This window comes from Propithecus coquereli, unplaced genomic scaffold, assembly GCF_000956105.1.
Source record: "Propithecus coquereli isolate 6110/MARCELLA unplaced genomic scaffold, Pcoq_1.0 Scaffold88, whole genome shotgun sequence".
Taxonomy (NCBI): Eukaryota; Metazoa; Chordata; class Mammalia; order Primates; family Indriidae; genus Propithecus; species Propithecus coquereli.
The window spans coordinates 10,668,487-10,678,240 of record NW_012155062.1 but is presented as its reverse complement, the minus strand read 5'-3'; the positions used below and the strand labels follow the sequence as shown (position 1 = coordinate 10,678,240).

At 46.3% G+C, this 9,754-nt stretch overlaps 1 pseudogene across 1 annotated transcript; it reads left to right on the top strand.

Moving 5' to 3' along the window:
* Positions 1-8,318: 8,318 nt before the first annotated feature.
* Positions 8,319-9,539, top strand: LOC105826330 (annotated as a pseudogene). The gene has a single exon (XR_001138305.1). The product of XR_001138305.1 is annotated as a DNA/RNA-binding protein KIN17 pseudogene (transcript).
* The last annotated feature ends 215 nt before the right edge of the window (positions 9,540-9,754 follow it).

Sequence of the window (9,754 nt, the reverse complement as noted above, 5' to 3'; positions counted from 1 at the left end):
GTTGCCAACATTCGTTTTGGTCATGGGACATTTACCCGTTGACTCTTTTGTTACTCATAGCCTTGTACCCATTACAAATTGACAGGTTAGCTAAGGGCTGCCCTCTTTCCCTTCCAATTCTACCAAAGCCTGTGATATGCCCATTCCCATGAGTAGCCCTTATATCCCAGCCCTCATCACTCCAGCCATGACCCAGGTAGAATATCTCCCCCAGGCACACCCACCTCACATTGGCCCCCAGCGCTCTGGTTCAGGACATTGCAGAACACTCCACCAAGTCACAGCCAAGAGCGCATCTCTGCTGGCAGGAATCTGACCAGCAGTTCCAAATACCACAGAGGTCCCCCTTCCCCACCCCAGCCTACCTGGGATCTGCTACTAGGTTTAAATATGGAACAGGCAGGAACATAACATCTTCCCCAAAATAGAGAGCAATTCACAAATCTTTCATTAAAAATCCTCACTTCTCCAAATTAGTCTTTTTGCTATATTAGAGTCTCCTTCACTCAGATATCAGGCAACATTAGCCATCAGGTAAACCAGGGAGACAAACATTGAGTCTTTTTCTATCTGAAGCTGACTGTAGTTCAGACACTGAGAAAGGTTTGGGTATCTAACATGGAAGAGGTTCACTGAAGCTAGGTTCAGGGGCTTTTATTCCCTGGCTCTGCTCTCCCTTACCCCAACTGGCTTCAGTTTGTAAATTGTGCAGACTGGCAGAAGCATCCCCTCTGGAAAGAAGAGTCTCACAACTTGAGGAGGTGGACAGACACAGCACATTCAGGAGGCAGAAGACCCCACAGCAGTCAGTCAGCATTTGCTATTCATACCCATGGTTGTGGCTGTGACCTCCATGCCTGGGGTGATGGTTAAGGACAAGTCAGTGGGTCAATCCTCTGCCTTTCTGTCTGGCCAGATCCTGGGCTAGGACCCCAGTTCTCCTAGAGAAGTCTGGATTTCTAGATAAAGGACACATCTGTGTGAATGAGAAATTCCTGCCCTAGAAGTATTGGAACTGCTGCTCTCCAAGGGGCTCAGTTTAGAGAAAGGTAGAATGGGTCCTAGAATGTCCCCCCCGACACATACACACCCAAAGCACAACTGTTCTATTCCTGTCAGTAGGACAGGAGCTAGGAAGGCTTCCCAGCAGAGAAAACCTCACTTTGAACTACTCGTTCAAGTTAACAAATCAGTAACAGGGAACTTCTAACTGTGTGTGTTCTTCACTTGGCAAGTAAGGAAGAGAAGTCACCCTTCATTTGATCAGGTTCTTGTAATTCTTTGTTTTCAGTTTACCATTTGGAGTTCCAGGCCAGATGATAGTCAACTACCATATATTTAACCCATCGCAGCTGTCATGAAACATGGTATGTTTGCTAAAAAACAACCACCACCTCTGGCTTTCAGTACATAGTTACCATTCTAGAGAATACATTCTTTTCATCTTCAATGATGGGTCCAGTATCTGCTCTTTCATGGGAAGGCCAGCAGTACACCTTCAGTCGTATCCTCAGGTTATGTCAGCTGTCCCAATCTCTGCCCCAATGTGATATGCAGGAAATCTTGATTACATTTGCAGTTCACAGAAGACATTGCTCAGACGCTTCATTGGCATCGCACATGTCAGAACTAATGAACAGCAAGTAGCAAGTACTCTGTAAGACACCTGTGTGCCAGCATGAGGGAAAAATCTAGAGACCCAGGGCCTACTCACATCAGCAATGCTTTTAGGAGTCTAGGTCATGCAGTGACATCGCTTCCAATTTCCAAGTTAAATGATTTATTGCATCTTTGTGTTCCCTACCATGAAGAGTATACTTCCAAAATAGGTAGGGCATTTTTGGATTTCAGAGAGCATATGTCACTCTTGGGAATACTGCTTCAAACCATCATTTTGTAGCCTTCAAAAGGCTACAAGTGTTGAAGACTCAGCAGATGAGGGCTCTACAGCTCATATTGGTTTTATCACCTGCTGACTGTCTTCTTGCAGTGTTAGAGCCATGGTGGGAAAGGATGCCGTGGGGTCTCTGCAGGACTTGCTAGCAAGTATGTACTGTAGACCCCTAAGATCCAGCTGAGTCCTCTTCTTTACCAGTAGAAGGCTCATTAATTTGGAAGTCAGCTCCAAGCATGTTACTGGGCTTAGAGACTAAGCTCCTGGCCATGAAACATCAGGTAACTGTTTAGAAAGCTCCAGTATGACCTGGGTACTATGAGACCCATAAAGGCTCCAGCAGGCACAGTGTTGTGAAGGAAATGTTTAAGGCCACATTTAAGTTATAAAAGCAGATGAGGCTCGTACTTTAATCATCCCCAATCTCTGTAGCACCTATACCCTATGGCCTCAGTGGGAGACCCCTCAGACAAGTTAACAAGGGAAAATTAGAGTCTTGATTTATAGGTTTATTGGCTCAATACATAAAAGCTAACTGAACATGAACTGCTATGATACTAGAGCTCTTTAGAGGGTACCCTATGAGGCTGAGGTAAGATCTCCCCATTGGGCAATATACTTGGTCATCTCTTATGAAGAGAGAAGCGGCCTAGGATAAGGCTACTTTAGTCACATGCATTAGCCAGTGCATCAGCTGGCTGGCCAGACCCTGCAAGACTAGATGTGAGGTGGCAACCTGGAGGAGAGGCACGTAGGTGGATCTATGGGATGGTCATTCAGATTCTGACCCCTGAACAGCAAGATGTCCACACTGATATGCGCAAAGACATGAGGACTTTGAGCTGCAAGTTCCACCACGAGATTCAGTGGTATAAACAATTCTTCAAAGTGTGAAGAGGAAGAACAAGTAGTCAACACCAGGGCCTAGGAATTAAGCTGAGGAATCAAGCTTTGCAAGGAGGGAGAGGGGTAACTTCTGTGGAGACATTGTCCTGCCTTCTTCCCAAGTGTTCTATTCCATCTAAGATCATGGAAAAAATGCACAAGCATTCAGCACCCCACACATGAAGGCCCCACAGAAGAACTGCTACAAGACATGCTTGAGTGTTCTTTGAGGAACCTAGTTCGGTGTTTTTTAAATGGGAGACTTTGCTCCCCCAGGAAGACATGGCAATGTCTAGACACTTCTTTTATCACAACTGGGGGGCAGGGTTTGCTACGGGCATGTAATGGTTAGATGCTGCTAAACATCCTGCAACACACAGCACAGCCCCCTAGAATTGAGAATCATCCAGGAAAAGTGTCAATGTTGATAATTCCTGACCTATTTGGCAGCTTTGACACCAAATACGTAACTCACAGCCTTTGCAAGATTCTAGAAGCACAGATAAATCCTTAAGTAGTAAAGACTCTCCAGGCTGAAGAGGCACCAGATAAAGCTTCACCATGGCTGCTAAAGCCTGTTGTCCAGAACTGAGGAGTGAGCTCCTTCCTACCTGTTCCCTCAGTTTCCTAAGACCTGGCTCTCTGCCATGCACTAGGCATTAAGGTAACGGTGACAGTCTGGCATTACCCAGACTGTTTCCCACTGAGGACTCTGATAATGCAGTGGTCACATAGTGAGATCTTTTAAACTATGACTGGGGGTCCAACCTGCCCATACCTTTCCACCTGAGGCTAGACCTAAGGTGTTCGGTGGCTGGACTCAGACCCAGGATACAAAGCTTCATGACCAGGGTGAGGAATGCTTCCTACTTCAAGGAACAGTCTAGACGCCTCCCCAGATGATGCACTCCATCTTAGTCCTGAGTGGGGGAGAAGCCTTCTATCTTAAGTCTGCCCTAGCACACAAACCAGTATGAACCACATGGCCACTGCAATAAATACATAGACCTTTTCTGGCAGCATCAATGTCTGCAAGTGAAGAAAATGAAATCTAAGTCACTTCATGATATGAGAAACTGTCAGGTCTTCTCAGTGCAGAGACTGGAATCCAGCTATCTTCTTCCACATTCACCAGGGTGTCAGCTTTCTCAATGCAAATCCTGTTGTGAGTCACATGATGCTGTGTATTCACAACTGCAGTGTATGGGAGGGATATATGTTTGAGTGTAGTTTGCAGTGAGGTAGACCTCTGGCTATGTATAGCCCCAGCTCTCCAAGGCCAAGGCATTCAGACCTAAGAGTGCCACTCCGAATTCTTCACACCAGTATATCCTTACCCCCAAAATCCTCATATTGGATTCTTCGTTCTAATGGTTGTCTTTAAGCCTTAGGACAGCTGGGATATGGGTGAATAATTTGAGGATTTTCTTGAGTGGAAGAGTGAAGAACTAGAATTTTACCTGATAACAGAGTGGACCGTCCAAGGTCATGGTGGTCTAGGACAGACGTTGAGGAAGACATTGATATGGAATGAAGTTGTCTAGGGGCCTTATAAGAGAGGGGCAGAAGATAAGGTGCCCCGGCACTGATGTCCCGCTGCACTGATGCTTGCCCTAGCAGACACTCTGGAGCCCAGAGGTTCCATCAACACTCACTTCCACTGACAGTAAAAGGACTTCCAGGACCCAGCTACCTGGTAGTAGACATCAATTCCAAGTACACTGCCAGCATCACATGGTTTGCTTTGCAGCTCAAAACAGCCAAATTCTAGCTCCAGCTCAGACACTGAGCATAGGTTAGACATGAGAATCTTAGTCCTTGATAGACCTTCTAGTGAGAGTTTATTGGGCAAGTATTTTTACAAAAAAATTTGTAACTTCCTGTAGCAAGGGATAGGATATGAAAGAGTCGAAGAAACCAAATGCCCCGCAAGTATTACACAAGCTAAGTACGCCCTTGTCCTCAGTAACAGACACTGTAACCAACAGTGGTAGTGACACCTTCCAACCACAGGTCTCGCTATAGTTACAATTTCTCAAGGTTAACAGAGCCATATGTCTCCCAGTCTATCTCTCTTATCTAGATTCTTATTCTTTGTGGATAAGCAGGTACCTGGACACTATCCAATAATGGGAGGCCTTGTCCCCGAAAAGGGCACTTAGTGAGCATTAGACATAGGAAAAGATGGCTATGAGGCATAAAGAATTGATTTCTCTCTCCAAGTCCTTTAATCATCATGAACCCTTGTAAACCATTTTATGACTAAGAAAAAAAGCCCTTCTCCTGGGCTGTGCTTAATATTCACACTTCCTTGGAACAATTTTCCACGAAGTTACCAAGATCCATTTTGGTCATGGGACATTTATCCAATGATTACTCACAGCCTGACCCATCACTGACAGACCAGGGGCCAGCTAAGGGCTATCTTCTTCCTTCTCTGGTTCTCTCATTAAGTGGACCTCTCAAGCCCATCCTCCCTCATTCCAGATCTGCCAGGCTTCAGGATTGGGACCTCTCACCCAGCCACACCCACCTCACTATTGCAGCCCCTATGCCACCTGACATGGCAGGACACCTGACCAACCCACAGGTAGCAGGTCTCTGCAGGCAGGACTCTAGCAGTTGTCCAACATGGTGATCTTTTCCATGCAGGCTTTCCTGCATTAGCAAAGACTTCAGGGATAAATGTGAATCTGGCATTAGGGGTTTCTACCTTGTGCTGTAACATCTGAGTGGTGGGCAATACCTGGAGGTTTGAGACATGCCTACAGAAACACTGAGCAGTCTAAGAAAAGGTGTTATACAGCTGTTCTTTCTGAATACAACCACCAGGAATTGAGAATTTCTATGTATCGATATCCAGAGGATAATCAAATAATCAAAGTAGTGAATTTGTGTTTGCCAAACTAAACTGTGTAATGAAAAGTGGGAGTTTTACTATTGTGTTCAATACCTCATTGCAAGCTTCTTTTAGTGAGTTGTTGAATGTGTGTAGTTAGGTGTTCATGTGCACATTATGATTGAAATCTCACGTTAATGTTAATTTAATGGATGTAAACATGATTAGGCATGCTTTTAAAAAGGTTCCTACCTCATGGTTTAAAATCTTAGTGGAAAAGTGTTGTCTCGAACAAGTAGAAGGCTACAGTGGGTTGCTTGAAGACACATTGAAGAGGAAAAGGAAGCCCTGGGATGGCTCTCAGCAATGCAACATCTCCTTTCCAGACAGTTAACAGCAGCACCATGAGGCATCTGTAGCCACAGACTCAGCCTGATCCAAGGGAGGCAAGGAGCCAGATTTGCGATGCCCTCTTCCACAGCCCACCTGGGTCAACAACAGTTTCAAAAGAATTTGCCAGCAAAGGGACTAACAGTATATTCGAGCTACAGTGCCTGCTTCCAACTAATGGCTATTCCACAATGCTGTTTCCCCAATAGCTAGAATATGGTTCTGAGAACCAACAAGTTTCTCTTATTTCTCCCAGTGACCCAAAACTGGAAGATGCATGCCTGCCGTCCCCACGAGGTGTGACAGTGTGTGTCTGTGCATCATGGTTTTAGATACTTCCACCAAGACCCAAATAGTGCTACCAGGTCATTTTGAGCTCCTTTGGCTGGGAGATCAGCAGGAGTTCCTGCTACATTGAGGGGAAAGGGAAGAACATAGACCTCAGTTGACTCACTGAGGCACTTCTTGGTGCTAATATGTAGTGTTCAGTAACTAGGCAGTTACAGCAAACATTGCCTGAAGAGAGCAAGGTTATCAGGAGGGGCTCAGTACCTTAGGGATATGAAGGTCGTGCTCACCCAAACTTAAACCTACAGAAATACTGGTTAAGTGTGAGGGACTCCAGGATTGACGGTAGGAGATGAACGACTGCAGCTAATGATGCTTGTAGACCAGCAGCAGTTGGAGGTCTGAAACCAGCTGCCTGTCACTGGTAGACATAATGTGCCACACACTTCCCACTTCATGGAAGAACTTGCTGTCCAGCTGTGAGCAGTATGGTTACCTAAGGGCTCCAGCTGTTAGCTCACATTCTTGGGGTAGTCCCAAGCTAACACGGAGTAAGCTCAGCCATTTCCATCCAACGTGGGATCCTTCAAGACTTGGGATATCTTACCCAGGGTCTCCCTGCTGGGCTGGCAGAAACTGTCAGATACACATTATGGTCTGACAGCTTCCTTCTGCATAATCCTAATTCTTTTGCATTCCTGATTCTCTTGCCATGTACTTCCCAAACAGCATGACCACTGTTAAGCATCAGTGGCAACAGACACAACCTGGCCTGAGGAGTGGGAGAAGTTTGTGACAGCTCCTCCATAGCCCAATGGAAAATCCTGTTTCTCTCACTGAACAGGGGTCATCGGCACAGGATAGGGATCACACAGACAGAACACAGCCGTGTGCTTCTGGCGCTGAGCACAGGTACTGTGCATGTCTGTTCCCTCAGAGTCTCAGTGGGTTTCTGCTTCAAAGTCTGAGTCTTATGAGTCAGGTTTCCCAAGAGGTTCAAGAAACAGAATCAACACCCAGAAAAGCCATCTCCACATTAAAGCTGGGCAGAGTTCTCTTGTAAGTTGGGATGGTTTTTGGTACATATAGTGTCACAACCACCACATGCATGATGGGATAAATACCTCGGGTTTCCACAGTTAATGAGAACGAAGTGGGAGAAAGCCGATAGGCACAGGTGAAGCATTCCCAAACATTGTGTAAGGACTATCTGAACCCTTCTCTGCTTGGCCTTCTATATCCCCTGAGTTGGTCAGGACAACTTACTGTCCTTACCTCTAATGACATCTTTAGAGTACCCTCAGACTGTCAGATACCAGCTTGCTGTTTACTAAGTTCCTGGAACTGAGTGCTCTAACATTCTGCCTCTTACTTCCAACAAGGCCTGACCCTGGAGCCTTGACCTGGGTTTGTGCCAAGCCCCCACTCCTGGATCTAGTGTCCACAGGAAGACTACACCAAGCAGAAGCAGATGACTGGCAAGTTGGACCAGAAGCATCAGAGGTTTAGATCAACAGGACTCTAGACAGGAAGACTTCTAGACCTTCAAGAACCTAGGAGGTGACCCCGGCTGCCCGGGGCCTCGGCGAGGCGAGCGGCCTCCCCCGGGCCCGCCGCCCCGGTCCTGCCCCGCGTGCCCTGCCCGCTTCTCCACCCCATCCGACCGAGCCCTTCCTTGCCTCGCAGTCCTCCCGCACCGCCCGCAACCCGCCGTACCATTGCGGCTGCAAGGCCCAGGCTGAGACCCCCGCCCGAAAGAACATGGTGGTACCAGCCCTGCTGAAGGTCGCTCAGACAGGCCTCAAAGCGCATGCGCAGAGGCTTCCCGCCGTGCTCCTCCCACCTCGCTTTCTCCTTCAGTCTCGCTTCCCCGCGCCAAACCGAGTGAAGTCTCGCGAGCGTTGGAACCAAACCTTCCCAGGCCCCACCTCCTTCCGCCTCTCAGCTGGTATTTGTCCCGCCCACCCCCGCCAACCCGGTTCCGCTTCCGGTTGGAGGAGCGCTGGCTTCTGGGGAGTGATTGTTGTGGTGGTCGCGATGGGAAAGTCAGCTTTTCTTACCCGCAAGGCTATTGCCAGCACGATCAAATCCAAGGGGCTTCAGAAGCTGCGCTGGTATTGCCAGATGTGCCAGAAGCAGTGCCGGGACGAGAATGGCTTTAAATGTCATTGTATGTCCGAATCTCATCAGAGACAACTATTACTGGCTTCAGAAAATCCTCAGCAGTTTATGGATTATTTTTCAGAGAAATTCCGAAACGACTTTCTAGAACTTCTCAGGAGACGCTTTGGCACAAAGAGAGTCCACAACAACATCGTGTATAATGAGTACATCAGCTGCCGAGAGCACATCCATATGAATGCCACCCAGTGGGAAACTCTGACTGATTTTACCAAGTGGCTGGGCAGAGAGGGCTTGTGCAAAGTGGATGAGACACCGAAAGGCTGGTATATTCAGTACATAGACAGGGACCCAGAAACCATCCGCTGGCAACTGGAACTGGAGAAAAAGAAGAAGCAGGTCCTTGATGATGAAGAAAAAACTGCCAGGTTTATTGAAGAGCAAGTGCGAAGAGGTCTGGAAGGGAAGGAACAGGAGGCCCCTATTTTTAAGGAATTAAGTAGAGAAAATGATGAAGAGAAAGTTACGTTTAATTTGAATAAAGGAGCATGTAGTTCAGCAGGAGCAACATCTTCCAAGTCAAGTTCTTTGGGGCCAAGTGCACTGAAGACGATAGGGAGTGCAGTGTCGGTGAAACGAAAAGAATCTTCCCAGAGCTCAGCTCAGTCCAAGGAAAAGAAGAGAAAGAAATCGGCACTGGATGAGATCATGGAGATTGAAGAGGAGAAGAAAAGAACTGCCCGAACAGATTACTGGCTACAGCCCGAAATCATCGTAAAAATTATAACCAAAAAACTGGGTGACAAATATCACAAGAAAAAGGGTATCGTTAAGGAAGTAATTGACAAATACACGGCTGTGGTCAAGATGATTGATTCGGGAGACAAGCTGAAACTTGACCAGACTCATTTAGAGACAGTAATTCCAGCACCAGGAAAAAGAATTCTAGTTTTAAATGGAGGTTACAGAGGAAATGAAGGTACCCTGGAGTCCATCAATGAGAAGATTTTTTCAGCTACTATAGTCATTGAAACTGGCCCTTTGAAAGGACGCAGAGTTGAAGGAATTCAATATGAAGACATTTCTAAACTTGCCTGAGTTTGAAAATTTGTCAACAACACATTAAAATCCTAAAACATCAAATTGGTGTTCGCCAAGGCATTATTAGACTCTACTGTGTTAGGGTATTCCTTTTGTATAAAAGAAATGGATTTTTGAAAATATTATTGTATAGTTGTTTAGCTAAACTTATAGAAAAATATAATTATGTCTCATGAAATATCAAAACTATGTAATTTTGCCCGTTATTTTTGTTTCCTTTGTAATGTTTACTTAAA